General features: G+C 46.1%; 3 non-coding genes across 3 annotated transcripts; all 3 read right to left on the bottom strand.

The window, feature by feature from the left end:
- Positions 1-21,193: 21,193 nt before the first annotated feature.
- On the bottom strand, positions 21,194-21,384 carry LOC142211115 (U2 spliceosomal RNA). The gene has a single exon (XR_012717192.1). It is a non-coding gene; the product is annotated as a U2 spliceosomal RNA (small nuclear RNA).
- A 613-nt stretch (positions 21,385-21,997) lies between these two features.
- On the bottom strand, positions 21,998-22,188 carry LOC142211114 (U2 spliceosomal RNA). Its single transcript, XR_012717191.1, has one exon. It is a non-coding gene; the product is annotated as a U2 spliceosomal RNA (small nuclear RNA).
- A 617-nt stretch (positions 22,189-22,805) lies between these two features.
- On the bottom strand, positions 22,806-22,996 carry LOC142211113 (U2 spliceosomal RNA). Its single transcript, XR_012717190.1, has one exon. It is a non-coding gene; the product is annotated as a U2 spliceosomal RNA (small nuclear RNA).
- Between the last annotated feature and the right edge of the window lie 257 nt (positions 22,997-23,253).

The following is a 23,253-nucleotide window of genomic DNA, read 5'->3' as shown; positions in this document are numbered from 1 at the left end:
CAGCCAGTCAGACTATGCCTCCTCTCCTCCTATTACTCAACAGTCTTGTCTTCCTTCCTCCCAAAATTCCGAAGCTTTACAGAACAATAACCCAAACTGTCCCTGCTCCCCAGAGCTGTTCTCCGCTCCTTTCATTGTCCCTCAACCTGCCTCTCCACGTCACGATTCCACGAACCTAACAGAGGAGCATCTGTGTCCAGATGCTCAAACACTAGAGTCTCCTCCATCTCCGTTCGATTTGGTGGTGGATGACCAGCAACCCACCCTCATCGACGATGATGTGACGCAGTTGCCGTCAGGGCATCCAGTTGACCGGCGCATTGTGCGGGAGGAGGAGATGAGACAGGAGTTGGAAGAGGAAGTGGTGGATGATGAGGACACTGACCCGACCTGGACAGGGGGGATGTCAAGCGGGGAAAGTAGTGTGGATGTTGAGGCAGGTGCAGCACCAAAAAGGGTAGCTAGAGGCAGAGGCAGAGGTCAGCAGCTTAGGCGAAGCCAGGCCACACCCGGAATCTCCCAAGATGTTCCAGTTCGTACCCAGCCCCGAAAAACTCCCACCTCGAGGGCACGTTTCTCGAAGGTGTGGAGTTTTTTCAAGGAATGCGCCGAGGACAGATATAGTGTTGTCTGCACAATTTGCCTCTCGAAATTGATTAGGGGCTCTGAGAAGAGCAACCTGTCCACCACTTCAATGCGCCGTCATTTGGAATCCAAGCACTGGAATCAGTGGCAGGCAGCAACGGCAGGACAAAGGCCGCCTGCCGTTCACGCCACTGCCACTGCCTCTGCCACTGCCTCTGCCTCTGCCACTGCCACTGCTGACTGTGCTGGCGATGCACTCCAGAGGACGAGCCAGGACACCACTTCATCTGCCTCCGCCACTTTGTTGACTTCTACCTCATCCTCCCCTGGTCCTGTCTTATCTCCTTCTCCTGCACCATCAAAGGCACCATCAGGCGTTTCTTTACAACAACCCACCATCTCTCAGACATTGGAGCGGCGGCAGAAATACACTGCTAACCACCCACACGCGCAAGCCTTGAACGCCAACATCGCTAAACTGCTGGCCCAGGAGATGTTGGCGTTCCGGCTTGTTGAAACTCCCGCCTTCCTGGACCTGATGGCAACTGCGGCACCTCGCTATGCCGTCCCTAGCCGTCACTACTTCTCCCGGTGTGCCGTCCCCGCCTTGCACCAGCACGTGTCACTCAACATCAGGCGGGCCCTTAGTTCCGCGCTTTGCACAAAGGTCCACTTGACCACCGACGCGTGGACAAGTGCATGCGGACAGGGACGCTACATTTCACTGACGGCACACTGGGTGAATGTAGTTGAGGCTGGGACTGCTTCCCAAACTGGCCCGGTGTACCTCGTCTCCCCGCCTAACATTCCTGGCAGGGACACGAGAAGAACACCCCCCTCCTCCTCCTCCTCTACCGCCTCCTCCTCCGCCACCGCCTCCTCCTCCGCCACCGCCTCCTCCTCCGCTGTTAGATTGACCCCAGCTACGAGTTGGAAACGTTGCAGCACTGGCGTTGGTAGACGTCAGCAGGCTGTGCTGAAGCTGATCAGCTTGGGGGACAGACAGCACACTGCCTCCGAGGTGAGGGATGCCCTCCTCGATGAGACGGCAATATGGTTTGAGCCGCTGCACCTGGGCCCAGGCATGGTCGTTTGTGATAACGGCCGGAACCTGGTAGCAGCTCTGGAGCTTGCCGGACTCCAACATGTTCCATGCCTGGCCCACGTCTTCAACCTAGTGGTGCAACGTTTCCTAAAGAGCTACCCCAATGTTCCAGAGCTACTGGTGAAAGTGCGGCGCATGTGCGCCCACTTTCGCAAGTCGACAGTAGCCGCTGCTAGCTTAAAATCTCTCCAGCAACGCCTGCATGTGCCACAACACCGGCTTTTGTGCGACGTCCCCACACGCTGGAACTCAACGTTTCAGATGTTGAATAGAGTGGTTGAGCAGCAGAGACCTTTGATGGAATACCAGCTACAAAACCCTAGGGTGCCACAAAGTCAGCTGCCTCAGTTTCACATCCATGAGTGGCCATGGATGAGAGACCTTTGTGACATCCTACGGGTCTTTGAGGAGTCCACAAGGAGGGTGAGCTCTGAGGATGCGATGGTGAGCCTTACAATCCCGCTCTTGTGTGTTCTGAGAGAATCCCTGATTGACATCAGGGATAACTCAGATCACACAGAGGAGTTAGGGATAGCATCCGATCCGTCACAGCTGGAGAGTAGGTCCACACATCTGTCCGCTTCACTGCGTTTAATGGAGGAGGAGGAGGAGGAGGAGGAGGAGGAGGAAGAAGAGTTGTCCGATGATGTGATGGTGATACAGGAGGCTTCCGGGCAACTTCGAATCGTCCCATTGTTGCAGCGCGGATGGGTAGACATGGAGGATGAGGAGAAAATGGAGATTGAACTTTCCGGTGGGGCCAGAGGAGTCATGCCAACTAACACTGTGGCAGACATGGCTGAGTTCATGTTGGGGTGCTTTACAACCGACAAGCGTATTGTCAAAATCATGGAGGACAACCAGTACTGGATCTTTGCTATCCTTGACCCCCGGTATAAAAACAACATCTCGTCTTTTATTCCGGTAGAGGGGAGGGCCAATCGCATCAATGCTTGCCACAGGCAATTGGTGCAGAATATGATGGAGATGTTTCCAGCATGTGACGTTGGCGGCAGGGAGGGCAGTTCCTCCAGTAGGCAACCAAGTTCTCACCGGTCCACACAAACGAGGGGCACACTGTCTAAGGTCTGGGACACCTTGATGGCACCCCCTCGCCAAAGTGCCGCCACGGAGGGTCCTAGTGTCACCAGGCGTGAGAAGTATAGGCGCATGTTGCGGGAATACCTTTCCGACCACAGCCCTGTCCTCTCCGACCCCTCTGCGCCCTACACGTATTGGGTGTCGAAGTTGGACCTGTGGCTTGAACTTGCCCTATATGCCTTGGAGGTGCTGTCCTGTCCTGCCGCCAGCGTCCTATCTGAGAGGGTGTTCAGTGCAGCCGGTGGCATCATCACTGACAAGCGCACCCGTCTGTCAGCTGAGAGTGCCGACCGGCTCACTTTGATAAAAATGAACCACCACTGGATAGAGCCTTCATTTTTGTGCCCACCTGTGTAAAGCACCCCAACATGAAACTCCATGTCTGTACTCAACCTCTCCAATTCCTCCGCATCCTCATACTCATCCACCATAAGCGTTGCACAATTCTGCTAATACTAGGCTCCCTCCAACATGATTTCCCCCAACTCTGCTGGTTAGAGGCTCCCTCCACCCTGATTTCCACCAACTCTGCTGGTTAGAGGCTCCCTCCACCCTGCTTTCCCACAACTCTGCTGGTTAGAGGCTCCTTCCACCATGAATTTGCCAAAACTGGGCTGTTTAGAGGCTCCCTCCACCATGAATTGGTCCAAACTGGGCTGGTTAGAGGCTCCCTCCACCATTAATTGGTCCAAACTGGGCTGGTTAGAGGCTCCCTCCACCATGAATTTGCCCAAACTGGGCTGTTTAGAGGCTCCCTCCACCATGAATTTGCCCAAACTGGGCTGTTTAGAGGCTCCCTCCACCATGAATTGGTCCAAACTGGGTTTTTTAGAGGCTCCCTCCACCATGAATTGGTCCAAACTGGGCTGGTTAGAGGCTCCCTCCACCATGAATTGATCCAAACTGGGGTGGTTAGAGGCTCCCTCCACCATTAATTGGTCCAAACTGGGCTGGTTAGAGGCTCCCTCCACCATGAATTTGCCCAAACTGGGCTGTTTAGAGGCTCCCTCCACCATGAATTTGCCCAAACTGGGCTGGTTAGAGGCTCCCTCCACCATGAATTGGTCCAAACTGGGGTTTTTAGAGGCTCCCTCCACCATGAATTGGTCCAAACTTGGCTGTTTAGAGGCTCCCTCCACCATGAATTGGTCCAAACTGGGGTGGTTAGAGGCTCCCTCCACCATTAATTGGTCCAAACTGGGCTGGTTAGAGGCTCCCTCCACCATTAATTGGTCCAAACTGGGCTGGTTAGAGGCTCCCTCCACCATGAATTTCCCAAAACTTGGCTGTTTAGAGGCTCCCTCCACCATTAATTGGTCCAAACTGGGCTGGTTAGAGGCTCCCTCCACCATGAATTGGTCCAAACTGGGCTGGTTAGAGGCTCCCTCCACCATTAATTGGTCCAAACTGGGCTGGTTAGAGGCTCCCTCCACCATGAATTGGTCCAAACTTAGCTGTTTAGAGGCTCCCTCCACCATGAATTGGTCCAAACTGGGGTGGTTAGAGGCTCCCTCCACCATTAATTGGTCCAAACTGGGCTGGTTAGAGGCTCCCTCCACCATGAATTTGCCCAAACTGGGCTGTTTAGAGGCTCCCTCCACCATGAATTTGCCCAAACTGGGCTGGTTAGAGGCTCCCTCCACCATGAATTGGTCCAAACGGGTTTTTAGAGGCTCCCTTCACCATGAATTGGTCCAAACTTGGCTGTTTAGAGGCTCCCTCCACCATGAATTGGTCCAAACTGGGTTTTTTAGAGGCTCCCTCCACCATGAATTTGCCCAAACTGGGCTGTTTAGAGGCTCCCTCCACCATGAATTTGCCCAAACTGGGCTGGTTAGAGGCTCCCTCCACCATGAATTGGTCCAAACTGGGGTTTTTAGAGGCTCCCTCCACCATGAATTGGTCCAAACTTGGCTGTTTAGAGGCTCCCTCCACCATGAATTGGTCCAAACTGGGGTGGTTAGAGGCTCCCTCCACCATGAATTGGTCCAAACTGGGTTTTTTAGAGGCTCCCTCCACCATGAATTTGCCCAAACTGGGCTGTTTAGAGGCTCCCTCCACCATGAATTGGTCCAAACTGGGCTGGTTAGAGGCTCCCTCCACCATTAATTGGTCCAAACTGGGTTTTTTAGAGGCTCCCTCCACCATGAATTGGTCCAAACTGGGGTGGTTAGAGGCTCCCTCCACCATTAATTGGTCCAAACTGGGTTTTTTAGAGGCTCCCTCCACCATGAATTTGCCCAAACTGGGCTGTTTAGAGGCTCCCTCCACCATGAATTTGCCCAAACTGGGCTGGTTAGAGGCTCCCTCCACCATGAATTTGCCCAAACTGGGCTGTTTAGAGGCTCCCTCCACCATGAATTTGCCCAAACTGGGCTGGTTAGAGGCTCCCTCCACCATGAATTGGTCCAAACTGGGGTTTTTAGAGGCTCCCTCCACCATGAATTGGTCCAAACTTGGCTGTTTAGAGGCTCCCTCCACCATTAATTGGTCCAAACTGGGCTGGTTAGAGGCTCCCTCCACCATGAATTGGTCCAAACTGGGTTTTTTAGAGGCTCCCTCCACCATGAATTTGCCCAAACTGGGCTGTTTAGAGGCTCCCTCCACCATGAATTGGTCCAAACTGGGGTGGTTAGAGGCTCCCTCCACCATTAATTGGTCCAAACTGGGCTGGTTAGAGGCTCCCTCCACCATTAATTGGTCCAAACTGGGCTGGTTAGAGGCTCCCTCCACCATGAATTGGTCCAAACTGGGGTTTTTAGAGGCTCCCTCCACCATGAATTGGTCCAAACTTGGCTGTTTAGAGGCTCCCTCCACCATTAATTGGTCCAAACTGGGCTGGTTAGAGGCTCCCTCCACCATGAATTGGTCCAAACTGGGTTTTTTAGAGGCTCCCTCCACCATGAATTTGCCCAAACTGGGCTTTTTAGAGGCTCCCTCCACCATGAATTGGTCCAAACTGGGTTTTTTAGAGGCTCCCTCCACCATGAATTGGTCCAAACTGGGCTGGTTAGAGGCTCCCTCCACCATGAATTGGTCCAAACTGGGGTGGTTAGAGGCTCCCTCCACCATTAATTGGTCCAAACTGGGCTGGTTAGATGCTCCCTCCACCATTAATTGGTCCAAACTGGGCTGGTTAGAGGCTCCCTCCACCATTAATTGGTCCAAACTGGGCTGGTTAGAGGCTCCCTCCACCATGAATTTGCCCAAACTGGGCTGTTTAGAGGCTCCCTCCACCATGAATTTGCCCAAACTGGGCTGGTTAGAGGCTCCCTCCACCATGAATTGGTCCAAACTGGGGTTTTTATAGGCTCCCTCCACCATGAATTGGTCCAAACTTGGCTGTTTAGAGGCTCCCTCCACCATTAATTGGTCCAAACTGGGCTGGTTAGAGGCTCCCTCCACCATGAATTGGTCCAAACTGGGTTTTTTAGAGGCTCCCTCCACCATGAATTTGCCCAAACTGGGCTGTTTAGAGGCTCCCTCCACCATTAATTGGTCCAAACTGGGTTGGTTAGAGGCTCCCTCCACCATTAATTGGTCCAAACTGGGCTGGTTAGAGGCTCCCTCCACCATGAATTTGCCCAAACTGGGCTGGTTAGAGGCTCCCTCCACCATGAATTGGTCCAAACTGGGTTTTTTAGAGGCTCCCTCCACCATGAATTTGCCCAAACTGGGCTGGTTAGAGGCTCCCTCCACCATGAATTGGTCCAAACTGGGGTTTTTAGAGGCTCCCTCCACCATGAATTGGTCCAAACTTGGCTGTTTAGAGGCTCCCTCCACCATTAATTGGTCCAAACTGGGGTGGTTAGAGGCTCCCTCCACCATGAATTGGTCCAAACTTGGCTGTTTAGAGGCTCCCTCCACCATTAATTGGTCCAAACTGGGCTGGTTAGAGGCTCCCTCCACCATGAATTGGTCCAAACTGGGTTGGTTAGAGGCTCCCTCCACCATTAATTGGTCCAAACTGGGCTGGTTAGAGGCTCCCTCCACCATGAATTTGCCCAAACTGGGCTGGTTAGAGGCTCCCTCCACCATGAATTGGTCCAAACTGGGTTTTTTAGAGGCTCCCTCCACCATGAATTTGCCCAAACTGGGCTGGTTAGAGGCTCCCTCCACCATGAATTGGTCCAAACTGGGGTTTTTAGAGGCTCCCTCCACCATGAATTTGCCCAAACTGGGCTGTTTAGAGGCTCCCTCCACCATGAATTGGTCCAAACTGGGGTGGTTAGAGGCTCCCTCCACCATTAATTGGTCCAAACTGGGCTGGTTAGAGGCTCCCTCCACCATTAATTGGTCCAAACTGGGCTGGTTAGAGGCTCCCTCCACCATGAATTTGCCCAAACTGGGCTGTTTAGAGGCTCCCTCCACCATGAATTTGCCCAAACTGGGCTGTTTAGAGGCTCCCTCCACCATGAATTGGTCCAAACTGGGGTTTTTAGAGGCTCCCTCCACCATGAATTGGTCCAAACTTGGCTGTTTAGAGGCTCCCTCCACCATTAATTGGTCCAAACTGGGCTGGTTAGAGGCTCCCTCCACCATGAATTGGTCCAAACTGGGTTTTTTAGAGGCTCCCTCCACCATGAATTTGCCCAAACTGGGCTGTTTAGAGGCTCCCTCCACCATGAATTGGTCCAAACTGGGGTTTTTAGAGGCTCCCTCCACCATGAATTTGCCCAAACTCTGCTGGTTAGAGGCTCAATCCACCCTGATTTTCAAAACAAATGTTGGTGCCAACCTCAACTTACTACAAGGGCCAAATTCACTGCTGGTGACAAGCTCTCCTCACTGCAAGTGCCAAATACACATGTTTCAAGGTGTTTTCCTACTGTCAGAGAGGTGGTATTGAGTGTGTAAAGTGTGTAGTTGTTAGGCTGTGATGTTGGGGTAATAGAGGGTCTTTGGTGTGTTAGATGCCCCCAGACATGCTTCCCCTGCTGTCCCAGTGTCATTCCAGAGGTGTTGGCATCATTTCCTGGGGTGTCATAGTGGACTTGGTGACCCTCCAGACACGGATTTGGGTTTCCCCCTTAACGAGTATCTGTTCCCCATAGACTATAATGGGGTTCGAAACCCGTTCGAACACACGAACATTGAGCGGCTGTTCGAATCGAATTTCGAACCTCGAACATTTTAGTGTTCGCTCATCTCTAGTTACTTTCTATCTTACATTCTTGTATCATGTCATTATATCATTGTCATATCCAAACTTTCTGAGCTGTGATGGTTTTTAGTTGTGATCCTTTTTTAATAGATAAAACCATTAATGAAGAACTTGTTATGGTCTTGGACAAATCCCAGTTATATCTTTGTTATTGTGGACGCTTTGTCTTCTCATCCATGTAGTGTCTAATAACTTATCTACAGTAAGGACATTATTGTGTCTGACAAGTCCTGGAGTGGAGAAAGATCTTGTATTAATAGTCTTTGTTAGAAGGGAATAAATCAGGAGGCTGAAAACTCTTTTATTGCTGAAGAACATGAACATTTAATTAAATTCATGATTATTACACCTGCAACTTTTTTCAGACCTTAGTGTCACAATGTAATGTGTGGCTCTGGTAATGGGAGATGGTGTTGCTGTCCACGGTGCTGAATAACTTATCCTTTATGAATTGACTAGTCTCTGCCCGCGACTTCGTCTGCGGGTTGTTGGTGTCGATGATCTGCCTATATTCAGCAGATTGCTGCTGCCCTCGATGGTTTGCCTACTCTAGCAGTTCGGCAGCTCTCAAACTGTTCTGCTGCTGATCTTGTTATTCACACTGTGCCTGTGATTGTTCCAGCATCTAAGCAGCTTGGTGGGACACCATATAATGCGTGTGTTGTTGGCGTCGATGATCCCCCATCGGCTTCACTTGATGAGAACTCTGTTATTTCTGTCAACCTTCATAGCTCTCGTTGTTTGCGACAAATTAGATTTTCTTTTTCCAGACATGTTGAAAATTGGCAAACTGCTAAGGTGTCAGTTTGTCAGCACTGCCTGGAGCAGATCAGATAATATACAAATGAGTGAACACAATTCACTAAGAGTTAGCAGAATGTTTACACAGAGAGATAAGACCTGGTTTTCTTAGAAGCTGAGATAAAAGCAGTGTAATATAGTATGTGAACATACATTCATAACAGATGTGAACCCATGTCATTTACCGAGATAAAAAGTAGCCGATGTGTTAATCGAGCTTACAAACTATCTGTGTGTCAAATTTCATTCAGCTCTTTTTGCTTGATTGAGGAACAAACAGCCAAACACACAAACATCCACATCTATAATATTAGTAGGATGACAGTTCAGGCTTCTTTCAGAACTAGGACACAGGTGAAGATGTGTTGTCTGTATCTGTGAACAGAAGCTTTTTTTTAATCTATTTAGATTGATTCTAATACACTATGTGGTACATCATAGCTATAATACCGGGGTTTTTGGTTTTTGAATCTTGTTTTCTATACTTATTGGAGTCAAGACTTTGTTTTCCTAAGCATCCGGTGTGTCCTAAGACTTGTGTTTTGCAAGGTTGGGGTTAGTAATGTTTTTGTGGTGTTCAATATGAGGTTATTGTCCTAAGTAGTAGCATTTTCTATAGTATTTAAAGGTCTCTGTGAATGTAGTAGGATTGTTTATTCTCGAAGTGTCACAGAGATGAGCGAGTATTATTTGATAGAATACTACGGTATTCAAAATATTCATAATCGATCGAATACTACTAGCTATTCACAGTAAATATTCGATTCAGAGCCAGCGTTGATTTAGACAAATGCTATACACTGTATAACATTCGGCAAATCAATGCTGGTGCCTCAGCAAAATTTTTTTTTGCTAGTCAGGAGAGTGGGCAGCTTTCTGTTATGGTGTAGCTTACTTTTTATCAGCGCAACTGCAAGCGCTGTGCAATTAAAGCGTACGGACCCCATAGACTATAATGTGGTCCGTGCGCTTTAACTGCACAGCGCTCCTCCTAAACACTCTCCTCCTGCTATTTGTGGACTTGGTGACTCTCCTTTAGTCGAATAGTGGTTTCCCCTGATATGAGTGTTTTTTCCCATAGACTATAATGGGGTTCGATATTCGATTGAGTAGTCGAATATTGAGGCTCTACTGGAAACGAATATCGAATCTTGAATATTTCACTCTTTGCTCATCTCTAGTCACAGTATGTCAGGGTAGAGATCATATTCTATAAGTTATTTGATAATGTACATATTGCTTTTCAAAATGTCTGGCTTGGAGTTGTTTGACAATCCCTATGGGTACCAGGGGTGTAGCTAGCAGGGGCTATAGGGTGCTCCAGTTATCCTTGTAAGGTGTAAAGATGTCAGCGTCCGGTCCCCCAGGGTGTGGTGATGTCTCTACACTGCGCCTCCTGTGCCGGGACGCTGACAGTATTTGGAGCGGGTAGCAAAGAAATGACAGTGGCAAATCCGTGCACCAGGGGATTGAAGGCAGGTAAGTTTATTTTTGGCTGGGCAGGACAGGCGATTAACTTAATATAAGGGGGGGCAATAATGGTTTAAGGGGGTATTATTAATACACTGCTCAAAAAATAAAGGGAACACTTAAGCAGCACAATGTAACTCCAAGCAACACTGATTGACAATCAATTTCACAGGCTGTTGTGCAAATGCAATAGACAACAGATGGAAATTATTGGCAATTATGGAGACACACTCAATAAAGAAGGATTCTGCAGGTGTGGACCACAGACCACATCTCAGTACCAATGCTTTCTGGCTGATGTTTTGGCCACTTTTGAATGTTGGTTGTGCATTCACACACGTGGTAGTATGAGATGGACTCTACACCCCACACAAGTGGCTCAGCTAGTGCAGCTCATCCGGGACACATCAATGCGAGCTGTGGCAAGAATGTTTGTTGTGCCTGTCAGCGTAGTGTCCAGAGTCTGGAGGTGCTACCAGGAGACAGGCCATTACACCAGGAGATGTGGACGGGGTTCGTAGGAGGACAACAACTCAGCAGCAGGACCGCTACCGCTGCCTTTGTGCAAGAAGGAACAGGAGGAGCACTGCCAGAGCCCTGCAAAATGACCTCCAGCAGGCCAGCCACAAATGTGTATGTGTCTGCATAAATGATCAGAAACCAACTCCATGAGGACGTTACGAGGGCCCGACGTCCACAGATGGGGGTTGTGCTCACAGCCCAACACTGTGCAGGATGCTTGGCATTTCCACAGATACCAGGATTGTCAGCTTTGCTACTGGCCCCCTGTGCTCTTCACAGATGAAAGCAAGTTCACACTGAGAACATGACAGAGTCTTGAGACGCCGTGGAGAGCAATCTGCTGCAACATCCTTCAGCATGACTGGTTTGGCAGTGGGTCAGTAATGGTGTGGGGTGGCATTTCTTTGGAGGGCTGCATAGCCCTCCATGTGCTTGCCAGAGGTAGCCTGACTATTAGTTCCCGAAATGAGATCCTAAGACCCCTTAGGCTGGTGCGGTTTGCCCTGGGTTCCTCCTAATGCAGGACAATGTCAGACCTCATGTGGCTGGAGTGTGTCAGCAATTCCTGCCTGATGAAGGCATTGAAGCTATGGCCTTGCCCACCCGTTCCCTAGACCTTAATCCGATTGAGCACATCTGGGACATCATGTCTCACTCCATCCAGCAACTTCATGTTGCACCATAGACTGTCCAGGAGTTGGCAGCTGTTTTCGTCCAGATCTGGGAGGAGATCCCTCAGGAGACCATCCGCAACCTCATCAGGAGCATGCCCAGGCATTGTAGGGAGGTCATACAGGCCCGTGGAGGCCACACACACTACTGAGCCTCATACTGACATGTGTTTTAAGGACATTACATCAGAGATGGATCAGCCTGTAGTCTGTTTTCCACTTTAATTTTTTTTTTTTTTGGAGGGGGATTCCAAATCCAGGCCTCCAATGGTTAATAAATGTGATTTCTATTCATGATTTTTGTGTGATTTTATCACATTCAACTTTGTACAGAACAAAGTATTCAATGAGAAGATTTCATTAATTCAGATCTAGTAGGTGTTATTGGAGGGTTCTCTTTATTTTTTTGAGCAGTGCATAAGGAGTCATTGGAGCTAACAGTGGTAATAAAATGTCATCGGGGGGTAATCTAAATGGGGGGGGGGGGGGCATTGGGAAGAAGTATTTATGTAAGGTAGTGTTAACCTATGGGGGTACTGGTCTATATTTTAAGTTGATTATTATTGATTTAATGGAGTTGACCTCCAATTTCCAATGTCAAGAAGGAGTATACCTGTCTGCAGTGCTCCGGTGTCTGCTGCCATTGTGCAGTCCAGTGTGTGTTTTGCCTTTGCCAGGTTAAAGTCTTGCATTGTATGTGATTACTGAGGCTAGTCAACCACAGGAAAGGTGACTTATATACGTCACCCATTCCATTCCTGCCCGCCCGCCCGCCCGCCCGCCCGCCCGCCCGCCCGCCCGCCCGCCCCAAAATTTCTGCTAGCAAAAGCATTGCACATACTTGACCTGAGCACTGCAGACCTTGGGAGTATTTATTAATTTTTTTTTTTTGCCAAAAATGGTTTATCCCAGTCAACCCCTTTAAGAGGATATGTAGGATTATTATTAATTAGAGGGAACATATTATTAATTGATGGGGGATTTTTCTTTACAGATCACAACTTTTAATGCAGACAGCAGGGGAAGGTGATGATGTACAGTTCCCTCTCTACCTGTGTTTGGTTGGCTGTCACTTTGCATGTATACAGACCAAGGACAACCAAACACTGTCTATGGCGCAGGGATTGCCTGTAGAGGTCCCATTAGCATAATGTTACTGCTGCTGCCGCCGCTCTGTATACAGAGCAGTGGTGGTCCAGCGCTTAGAAAAGTGAGGAGTCAAAGGTGTCGGTGCTGCAAACTATATAGAGACAAGTCACAGCTGGAAGAAGTCATCATGGCGGTCCAGAGGGAAGAGATGTGAAATGTGGACAATTAGTTGGAGATGTGTCCTGTAAGTCACAAATGTTACTGCCCTGAAGTCGACAAAATGGTCTGTAGAGTCCTGTGCAGAGCAGATATAGAGCACTATAGAGTCACTGTATAGTGATAGTATTGGTATATCTGCGCTGGAGTATGTTTGCCCCCCCCATGCTGAAGCCCTAGCCATCCCTCTGGGATTGGACTAAATCAAGTCTCATTTGAGTGTTATATACAGAAATGTCAAAATTCAATAGTTGACTTGTGTCTTAGAGTGCACCCTGCCAGGAGTGTTTAAGTATGTCATCACCTGCTGGTTCAGCTTCTGCTCTGTATCTAGCTGGTAAGTAGTTTCTTTACTATGAGGTTGCAGAATGCTGCTCATCCATCAGCGACTCTATGCTCATCATGCTGCTGCTTAAGCCGATACTGCTTTAGCCTTCTCCACCTCCCTCCTCCCCAGTGCTCAAGTTGAGCGCTCAGGTCTGCCATTTGGAAATGTGAGAGGATGGATGATGGCAGAGATAGGTAGTGCCCAACTAAGCGGGTGTGTTGCAGATGGGTGGAACAGTTGACAACCAGATTGAACACTTGCGCCATGCAGGGCGCATGGCTCAGCCCTCCTTAAGGCAGCGACACCATGTTTTTGCCATCGTCATTCAACATGGTTTTGATTTTCAGTTCTCTCGGAGAAATCCAGGATTTGATTTCTTTATTGAGATAGTGTAGGAGTTTCTCCCCTTTGTGACTTTTTTCAACCAGGCAAATGAGGTGTAGAATAGCGTGACAAGGCTATCCCCTGCACATGTGGTATGCTGGAGGAGCACTGCTAGTTGTCTGCAGTGGAGGCTGAGGACACAGTGTCGGATTAGGTGGATATTGCAGGACCAATGGCTTGAGAATGTGGAGGCAGAAGCTGCATCACCAGTCCAAGTTGCTGTTTTGTCACACTAACTCATTGGTCCATAAAGAATTGTATTGTCCTTGACCATAGTTCAGCTCCACATAGCACTGCTGTTCACTTTGGTTGACATCGATGGCCTCAACTGTTCGACATATTTGTGCAGCACTGGTATTGCCTTCTTAGCAAAGAAATGACTGCTTTGTACTATCCACAAACCATCAGTCTTCTGAAAGGTGCAAGGGAGTGACTGCAGCACTAGCAAATTGGATGGGAGCACGTTCAGCTTCTGCACCTTTGGATGAGTGCATGCATAGTGTTGTCTCTTCGATATAGATCCTGTGATTGCTGACGCAATGACTGACTAGGAGGAAAAGGAGGAGCCGGAGTATCACGACCATCAGATGATGGGAAGGACACACAGCTTCTTTTGAGGTAGTGGAGCCTTTAGTGCCTGAAATGAGGTGTGTTGCACGGGGTGATGCAACGGTTCCTGCAGCAGATTGGACCCCCATATTGGAGCCATGGCTCTCCCAGGTCACTTTATCGTGCCTCTGCATATGTCGATGTAGGGTTGTGGTGCTGCCCTTGTCCACACTTCAACTTTCTTGCAGATTTAACATATGGCCATTTTCAGATTCACTTTCCCCTGTGGCTTATCAAAAAACTTCTACATTCCTGAGTAGGTGATTTTTACCCTCAACACTCCGCAATAAGTGCCTGTTACCGTCTCTGCCTCTGTAAACCTCTGCATCACTGCTTTCCGGGCAAGTAAGCTGCTGCAAAGTGGGTGTTCTAATCTAGGCCTGTTTGGCTCCTGACTTACCATTGCCTTATGTTTATACTGCCACCCTCTTTCTCCCATGACGATGAAGATGCTTCACCATTCGGCTCCCAATTGTGATCAGCTACTTTATCTACTAATGTCTGCAAGTCATTGATGTCCTTCTAAATGTTCCCTGAGGCAGGAGCCTGACCACTTGCAATATCACTGCCATCCCAGTCTCCTCATTGCTACTTAAGGAAGTGGCAAATGTCTCCTCCAGATCTTGGTTGGGCACTAGTTTCTGATTAGCTACACGATTCGCATTATTGGAGATTCCCAGTGCCCAACATTTGTAGCGGCCATTTTATTAAATACGATTCAATGCATCGAAGTGTGAACAAGTCTGGATTCTAGGTGAATCTTACATTTTCTGAAATTCTGATTGAAATGCACTAATGCAGAATCTATTCTCTCATCCCTCATCATGATCAATCCCTACACAAAGTCCTACAGTGTAGTGTGGTAGATACTTATATAAATTGGAAAAAAGTTCTTAACTTGTTTCCTGCATAGTAAATACAGTGATGGTGGCTATGGCTTCATCGGGAGTTGGATCCATTTCAAGAAAAAAACTGCAGCTTTTTGATAAATATTGTAAATGACACCACTTTTGGATCAGAAACTAAATTTCTCCATAGCCCAATGTTGGGTGCTGGTACTGTAGATGATTTAAGGGTTGAGTCACACTAGTTTTTTTTTTTTATTATTCCATTCCAGTTTAAATAGATGGAGAGAAGTCCTGAAACCAAAATTTGAGCTTGTGGTTACACCACAAGCCCTGGGGACCTCGTTACAGTCTAAGGTTTTGGTGGTGAACCTATGGCATGTGTCCCAGAAGTGGCACTCGAAGCCCATCTGTGGACCAGATTGTACTGTATAGGGGTCACTTAGCATCAGATTGTACTGTATGGGGGCCTCTTCACTACTTATATCTGCTAAAAACAGACAGTGTGATTATATTAGTACAGGTATTTTCTGAGCGCAACAATAAATCTTTTTCCACTTTAAATGTTTGTTATTGTTGCATTTTACTAATTGTTCTTAACATTGTGAGCAACAAGTTGTTTAATTTCCACATTTTATTGATTTTACATAGTCAATACTGTAAGTCGATGGCTGGTCAGGTAATGGAGGGGGGGGGTGTACATTTCACGCAGACTACTAAGATGGGTGAGATGAGAAGACTCTAGAACGAATGTTTCTCAGCAGACAACTATTGTGTGCGCTGAGGGTTATTTCAAAGTTCCAGTTACTGGGCTAGATTTTTTGGAATGGCAGGTAGGTTGGTAGTGGGACCTGTCATTCCACCCTCCTCCAGTCCACACTTTGAGGATGTTCCGGCAGTGACTCAGCTGTAGAGAGTCTGCTCATCAAAGGAGGCTTAAGAAGCCAGCTCCAGCAGCAGACTTGGGGCAGAGTTTGGCTGGAGAGCTGACAAAGAGGTCATATTTTTGGAGCTGTGTCCTGAATGATTCTACTGGCTTTTGGATTTCTGTTATTCTAGGTGAGGTAACCTATTCTATGTTTAGTTAGAGCCTAGCCGGGCAGGGAGTTATTTTTGTATTGTTTCCTTTTGTTGCTGCACTTCCTATTCTGAGTAAAAATGAACTCTACCTTTGTTTTTGACTAAAGAATCTGGACCCAGAGAATACATATTATGTAGTATAAACTATTACAACTATTTTTTCTAACTATTTTTCAAAAATTAAAATTTCTGCCCCTTACAGAAATATATAAAAATTTTCACCCAACAACATAGTGCACCCCTCCTCCAGTCTAATCTATAAGTAGTTCATGGACAATAGAGTAAAATTGTTTTACAGTTACACAACTATCTATTGTAGAGCTTCAGTGATGAAAGCTTCGTGTATAACAGGCAATACTGACAATGTTAGTATGAGTGAGTTTTCACCTGACCAATATGGCTGCTGAGTAAGGATGCTTGTACACTACAGTATTTTTCACGGGTCTCTGGGGCCATGGATTCTCCAGCTCCATCGACTTCATTGTGCACAAAGCTGTGTATTTTGCAGGCTCAATAGAAGTCTATGGAACCGCCAAATCCTTGATCTGGAGCTCGTCGAAAAATTTTGTAGTGTGCAAGTATCAACTAGGGATACCAGCAGTGGCGTAATTGCCGTCATAGAAGCAGAGGCAGCTGCCACAGGGCCGCTGCTATCATTATAATTGGGGGTCTTTTTGGACTCTTGAGTATGATTGGTGGACCAGGAGAGTTAAGAAACATAAAAAACACTGTTACTTACCTCTCCACGATCCGTGCAGACTTCGGCTTAGTTGCCTGTGTCCTGGGTCATGTGACATTTGACATTGACATGTGACCCCCTGGGTCTTCGATTATTCTACTCTGGGGTCTTTGTTTATGGGTGTCCACAGTGGGACATAATACTGTGTGCAGGGGCCACTATGGGGGGGATAATATAGCACTATGGGGGGGATAATATAGCGCGCAGGAATGTGTAGGAAGGGGTTGGGCGAGGTCGTTGGTGTTGGTCGGGGAGGGAGGAGGGGGGGTTGGGGTCGGTCCCTGCCATTCCTAGTTACACCACTGGATACCGGACATGTTTTTTCAGTGAGTGAGAGTTCGCTCCATGTGTATGTGTGTATGCATATGTGTGGTTGTATGTGTGTGGTCCATGCATATGTATGCATGTACAGTATGTGATCCTTCTGTTTCTATGTGCTCATTACAAATGTCTATGGCTGCAGTAGTTGTGTGTGAGTATGCATGTGCTCTGTTCATCCATGTACGTAGTATGCAGCCCTCTGAGTATGTTTGTGTGTGTGTGTGTTGTCCTTCCGTGCGTTTGTGTGCTTTGTATATGGTTTTTATGGGTTGATGTATGTTTGCGATCTTTATATGGTGTTTGTGTGTGGTGGTGTGGGCCCTTTAGCAGTGACTCTTTGATGCCGTCGCTATAATCCATCCCTGTGAGTAACCATTGTTTTTTTTACCCCCTCATCACTTTCCCATTTCTCCATTATATGTATAGGGTCTAACTTCGGGGGCCTCAATGTGATGACTGGGGGGGAGGAGGAGAGACGCTAGCGAGATGTAATGTGCGCAGTACTCTGCTCCTGCAGGTGGAGACGGGGCGTGCCAAATTTCATCCAAATTGAGTGAGAACTGTGGATTTTTAGAAAGTGCTCTACTACAGATTGAGTTTTATATAGATAGTTTTTATAATTTGTGAAATGTATTGTCATAATTTATTGTTAATTGTTTTGTTGTGATTTGGCTTTAAAATATATTGAATTTATTCAATATTCTCTTATTAAATTATCTTTTTGACACCACGATTTGATCACCACCACTACCCCATTTCATATGTCATATATGGTCATTTTCAGAACGTTCATCCTTTTGTTCAGATGTTTCCATATTCGTTTGCTTCAGCCTGCCTTATCTGGTTCTTGTGAAGACGACATTCCCATTGCTCTGATGCCTCAGCTGCCTTAGGGCCTGTTCACATGGCGTAAACGGGCATTTATTTTGGCAAAGTACTTGTGTAAAAATAAGACTCCTATTAAGTTCAATGAATTTTTTTTACATGTGTAAAAAAAAAAAAACACGTCAAAATACACGTGTAAAATGTCATGAAAGTCAATGGGAGTCGTATTTTTACATGTGTATTTTTTAGTCATGTATTTTGCCAAAATACATACGTGTTTACTCCGTGTGAACGGGCCCTTACATTTAGCCTGTGAGTCACGGCTTGTTCTCTTGTCTCTTTGACACTATTTTGTGCTTTTAGCTTTTGGATAAACTTGCCCAATCGATTGTTTTTTTTGGGTGGCATTTTAAAAAATATTTCTTAGTATTCTGAGCCTTTAATATTCACCTGACACTGATAAGAGATGTAATAGGATGAAGAGTAACTATAGAGCAGGCCTCACAGTATTATTATGGTTGGTATGGGCCTGTGAGGCAGTTGTCAATCAGAGCTCAGCTTTCACTTTACCTCAGTAGCTTCAGTGATGAAAGCTCCTGTATAGTACAGTTTTCACATTTCTCTATTATATGCATAGGGCTTAACTTCGGGGTCCCAAATTTCATGATGGGTGGGATGCTGTAACGTGTGCAGTATTCTGCTCCTGTGTGTGGAGAGGGGGTATATGAAATTTCACCCAAATCGGGCGAGAATTGTCGATTTTGTATAGGGTGGACTACTACAGGATTTCAGTTTTATATATATATAGATTGTATATTTCAACGACATCGACAGGAGGAATTTCACCCCTCCCCCATGGGATAGGAAACAGGAAGTCATCCCAATAGAAGGTCCCGCCTTTCCTCAGACTTTAGTTGTTTCCTGTCCCTGGATGGTGTATGTTATGTTTGTTCTGTGTAGTCTGTCCTCCTCCTCTCTAGTCTTACTGGGAGGGTTGTATAGGGGACAGGTGGTGTGGACTGATGTCTATAGTCTTACGCTAGGTTCACACCTGCGTTCATCTCTCCGTTCTGAGCTTTCCGTCTTCTGCACGCCAGAAGTCGGAAAGCTCAGACTGGGTCCGGCTGTGAGCGGCAGTGAGTTTTATGCTCTCCGCCGCGAAACTGGATTTTGTTTATCTGGACACAGAGTACTGCATGTCCGACTCTGTGTCCGGATTATAAAACCCTGTTTCGTGGCGGAGAGCATAAAACGCTCGCTTATGGCATCTTATGAATGGATCTTGTTAACCCTATTAGAGGGTTAACAAGATCCATTACTTACCATTACTTATCCATTACTTATCCATTACTTACTTATCCATTCTTACTGTTTAGGAAGATTGTTTTCTCAGGACTTGAATGCCTTCATGTCTTATTCTATAGATAAATGTTATCTGTCTTCTCCACCTTCTGCCTCATTGATTCTGGATTTTTTTCAGATAAAGCTGTTTGGGTAAAGTTGTAAATCTCAGTACCATCAAGGTTTAGATTGCAGGTGCCCATGTGGATTCTATATTGGGAAATCTTCTGGTTTTTAAGACGTTTATTAGAGTGGTTTCTACATTACGTCCCTTTGATCATCCATGTGTTGTTGTCTGGTATCTAAATTTTGTGTTCTGTTTTATGTGGTGCTCCATTTAAAGGGGTTTTCCCATAACAAGGATCCTATCTATACTGCTAGTGTATGTGGATATAAGACTTTCCTAAACACATTGCTTTATCAAAACTTGTTTGTTTGTACACTATCTTAAATTATTCACTTCATTGTTTACACTTGTTTTATGGCCCAGGAACACAGGCTTATGTTCTGTGACATACTTGCCTGCTCTCAGAGGTGGGACATAGGGGGTTGAGTGCTTGGCAGCAGCTCTGAGCCGTGTATGTCTCTGCCACAGACAATGGAGGTCCTCAGGTAGGGGAGGGGGGAGGTGAGAGCTCTAGGATTTCTGAGCTCTTATCTCCTGCTCCTCCACTTATCAGTCGGTTTAATTTAAATTGGCTGATAATGGCTGAGAGAGGGAGTTAGTAACCTCTGTATGTATTATAAACTGAATCATGTCCAGCTCTGCTACATCAGCCTCTATATCAGTTTTTTAATGTGGTACATCATTTATAACTAATCTCTCATTATGGACTGAAAATTTAGCATATAGGAGAGCAAGTGAAACCCCGCCAACCAATATGCCGAGAAAACCAGGATATGAACCTAGTACATAGCCTACAGTCAGCGGAACAAGTATGATTAGAATACCCTTTGAAACTGAATTATAAGACTACATTAGCGTTGTCTGTAACTATTGGCATGTTTGTGGGGAAGATTCGGGCCTTGTTTTACAAGACTGCTTTTTCTAACTAAATTGGATGAGCAAATTATTCTTACATATTGTTTTTTCATCACGAGGTAGTCTGAAGCAATTATTATTAGAGGAAATATGATTTCAAGAACAGATCTCCTTTCATTACAACAATCCACTCATTCATCCATCCAAATAGGAAAAGACATGAAAAAATATGAAATACCAAATCTGTTGTTAACAAAAAGAAAAGTGAAGAATGTTGTCTGCCTTACACAAGTCGTGTCTGTTACACTGATGGAGAAATGGAGTGTAATATCAAAGACTATAAACTGCAAAAATAACATAGATGAAAGGAATCATGGGAAATCATTTTACATATAACTAAATATATTCAAATGAAGAGAAAGATGAAGATCTCCCTAACACAAAATGTATCCGCTGAAATGGGCACCGAAATCCTAGGCCAGGAGATATTCAAGATGGACTTTTGTCTATTCAGCACATCATAGGGTTTATATGTGTAATATAGACTCTCACTTTTGCAATCGTCGTCGTCGTCGTCGCCGCCGCCAAAAGAAAAACTTTTGTGCAAGGCAAAGTGACATGTGCAAATGTTATCTTGTGACGCCAGCGGATTTTGCCGAATTTTGCGAATCTGCATAAACCACTCCCACCGTTTGACCACACCCATTCAAGTGTCCGGTCAAGTGCAAGTTCAGAAATAAATTTATGCCCAAAAATTTTAAAAGAATTCAATGCATTTAAAATTGAATAAAATGGCAGCAAATCAGACACTTTGCAGCAGTAATGTCATTTGCAATCAATCAATCAATCAATCAATCAATCAAAGAAAATAATTAATGAAGTACCTTTCAGGTAGAGTCAGTCACAGCATCAGGCCACGTCCAACTGTCAATTTTCTCTTTGCTAGCTTGCCAGGTGCAGCAATCTTCTCTGTTGGTCGGTCAGTCCTCTGTCTCTTTCTTTCAACTGAATTGGAAAGGGGTGCACCGATCCTGGAAGTAATGCAATACCAGGTCAATGCGTGGAGTGGACAGAGCAAGCTCCGATTCCAGCTCCCTGTTCTAAAAATCCATTTAATATATGGTCCCCAGATAGGGGACGTATCAGATATTAAACTGATAAGAACAGATACTACACTTGATCTTAGCCAGAAGGCCGAGAAGCGATGGCAAGCGCTCGGCACCTGTTCTGGCGCCCTTCCGTGTTCACTGTGCACCGCTCAAGGTGTGCACCATGCTGCTGCAGCCCTATTTTGTTTTTTTTTTTGTTTTTTTTTCCTTTCCCTTAATGAAGTAGAAATCAATTAGCTTGTGCAGGTTTTCCCTACCTGCCACCAAAAGTGAAAAAAAAGAAAAGAAAAACTTTTGTGCAAGGCAAAGTGACATGTGCAAATGTTATCTTGTGACGCCAGCGGATTTTGCCGAATTTTGCGAATCTGCATAAACCACTCCCACCGTTTGACCACACCCATTCAAGTGTCCGGTCAAGTGCAAGTTCAGAAATAAATTTATGCCCAAAAATTTTAAAAGAATTCAATGCATTTAAAATTGAATAAAATGGCAGCAAATCAGACACTTTGCAGCAGTAATGTCATTTGCAATCAATCAATCAATCAATCAATCAATCAAAGAAAATAATTAATGAAGTACCTTTCAGGTAGAGTCAGTCACAGCATCAGGCCACGTCCAACTGTCAATTTTCTCTTTGCTAGCTTGCCAGGTGCAGCAATCTTCTCTGTTGGTCGGTCAGTCCTCTGTCTCTTTCTTTCAACTGAATTGGAAAGGGGTGCACCGATCCTGGAAGTAATGCAATACCAGGTCAATGCGTGGAGTGGACAGAGCAAGCTCCGATTCCAGCTCCCTGTTCTAAAAATCCATTTAATATATGGTCCCCAGATAGGGGACGTATCAGATATTAAACTGATAAGAACAGATACTACACTTGATCTTAGCCAGAAGGCCGAGAAGCGATGGCAAGCGCTCGGCACCTGTTCTGGCGCCCTTCCGTGTTCACTGTGCACCGCTCAAGGTGTGCACCATGCTGCTGCAGCCCTATTTTGTTTTTTTTTTTGTTTTTTTTTCCTTTCCCTTAATGAAGTAGAAATCAATTAGCTTGTGCAGGTTTTCCCTACCTGCCACCAAAAGTGAAAAAAAAGAAAAGAAAAACTTTTGTGCAAGGCAAAGTGACATGTGCAAATGTTATCTTGTGACGCCAGCGGATTTTGCCGAATTTTGCGAATCTGCATAAACCACTCCCACCGTTTGACCACACCCATTCAAGTGTCCGGTCAGTCAAGTGCAAGTTCAGAAATAAATTTATGCCCAAAAATTTTAAAAGAATTCAATGCATTTAAAATTGAATAAAATGGCAGCAAATCAGACACTTTGCAGCAGTAATGTCATTTGCAATCAATCAATCAATCAATCAATCAATCAAAGAAAATAATTAATGAAGTACCTTTCAGGTAGAGTCAGTCACAGCATCAGGCCACGTCCAACTGTCAATTTTCTCTTTGCTAGCTTGCCAGGTGCAGCAATCTTCTCTGTTGGTCGGTCAGTCCTCTGTCTCTTTCTTTCAACTGAATTGGAAAGGGGTGCACCGATCCTGGAAGTAATGCAATACCAGGTCAATGCGTGGAGTGGACAGAGCAAGCTCCGATTCCAGCTCCCTGTTCTAAAAATCCATTTAATATATGGTCCCCAGATAGGGGACGTATCAGATATTAAACTGATAAGAACAGATACTACACTTGATCTTAGCCAGAAGGCCGAGAAGCGATGGCAAGCGCTCGGCACCTGTTCTGGCGCCCTTCCGTGTTCACTGTGCACCGCTCAAGGTGTGCACCATGCTGCTGCAGCCCTATTTTGTTTTTTTTTTTGTTTTTTTTTCCTTTCCCTTAATGAAGTAGAAATCAATTAGCTTGTGCAGGTTTTCCCTACCTGCCACCAAAAGTGAAAAAAAAGAAAAGAAAAACTTTTGTGCAAGGCAAAGTGACATGTGCAAATGTTATCTTGTGACGCCAGCGGATTTTGCCGA

The sequence above is a fragment of the Leptodactylus fuscus genome, chromosome 6 (assembly GCF_031893055.1).
Source record: "Leptodactylus fuscus isolate aLepFus1 chromosome 6, aLepFus1.hap2, whole genome shotgun sequence".
NCBI classification, from domain to species: domain Eukaryota; kingdom Metazoa; phylum Chordata; class Amphibia; order Anura; family Leptodactylidae; genus Leptodactylus; species Leptodactylus fuscus.
This window is presented reverse-complemented; position numbering and strand designations above follow the sequence as displayed.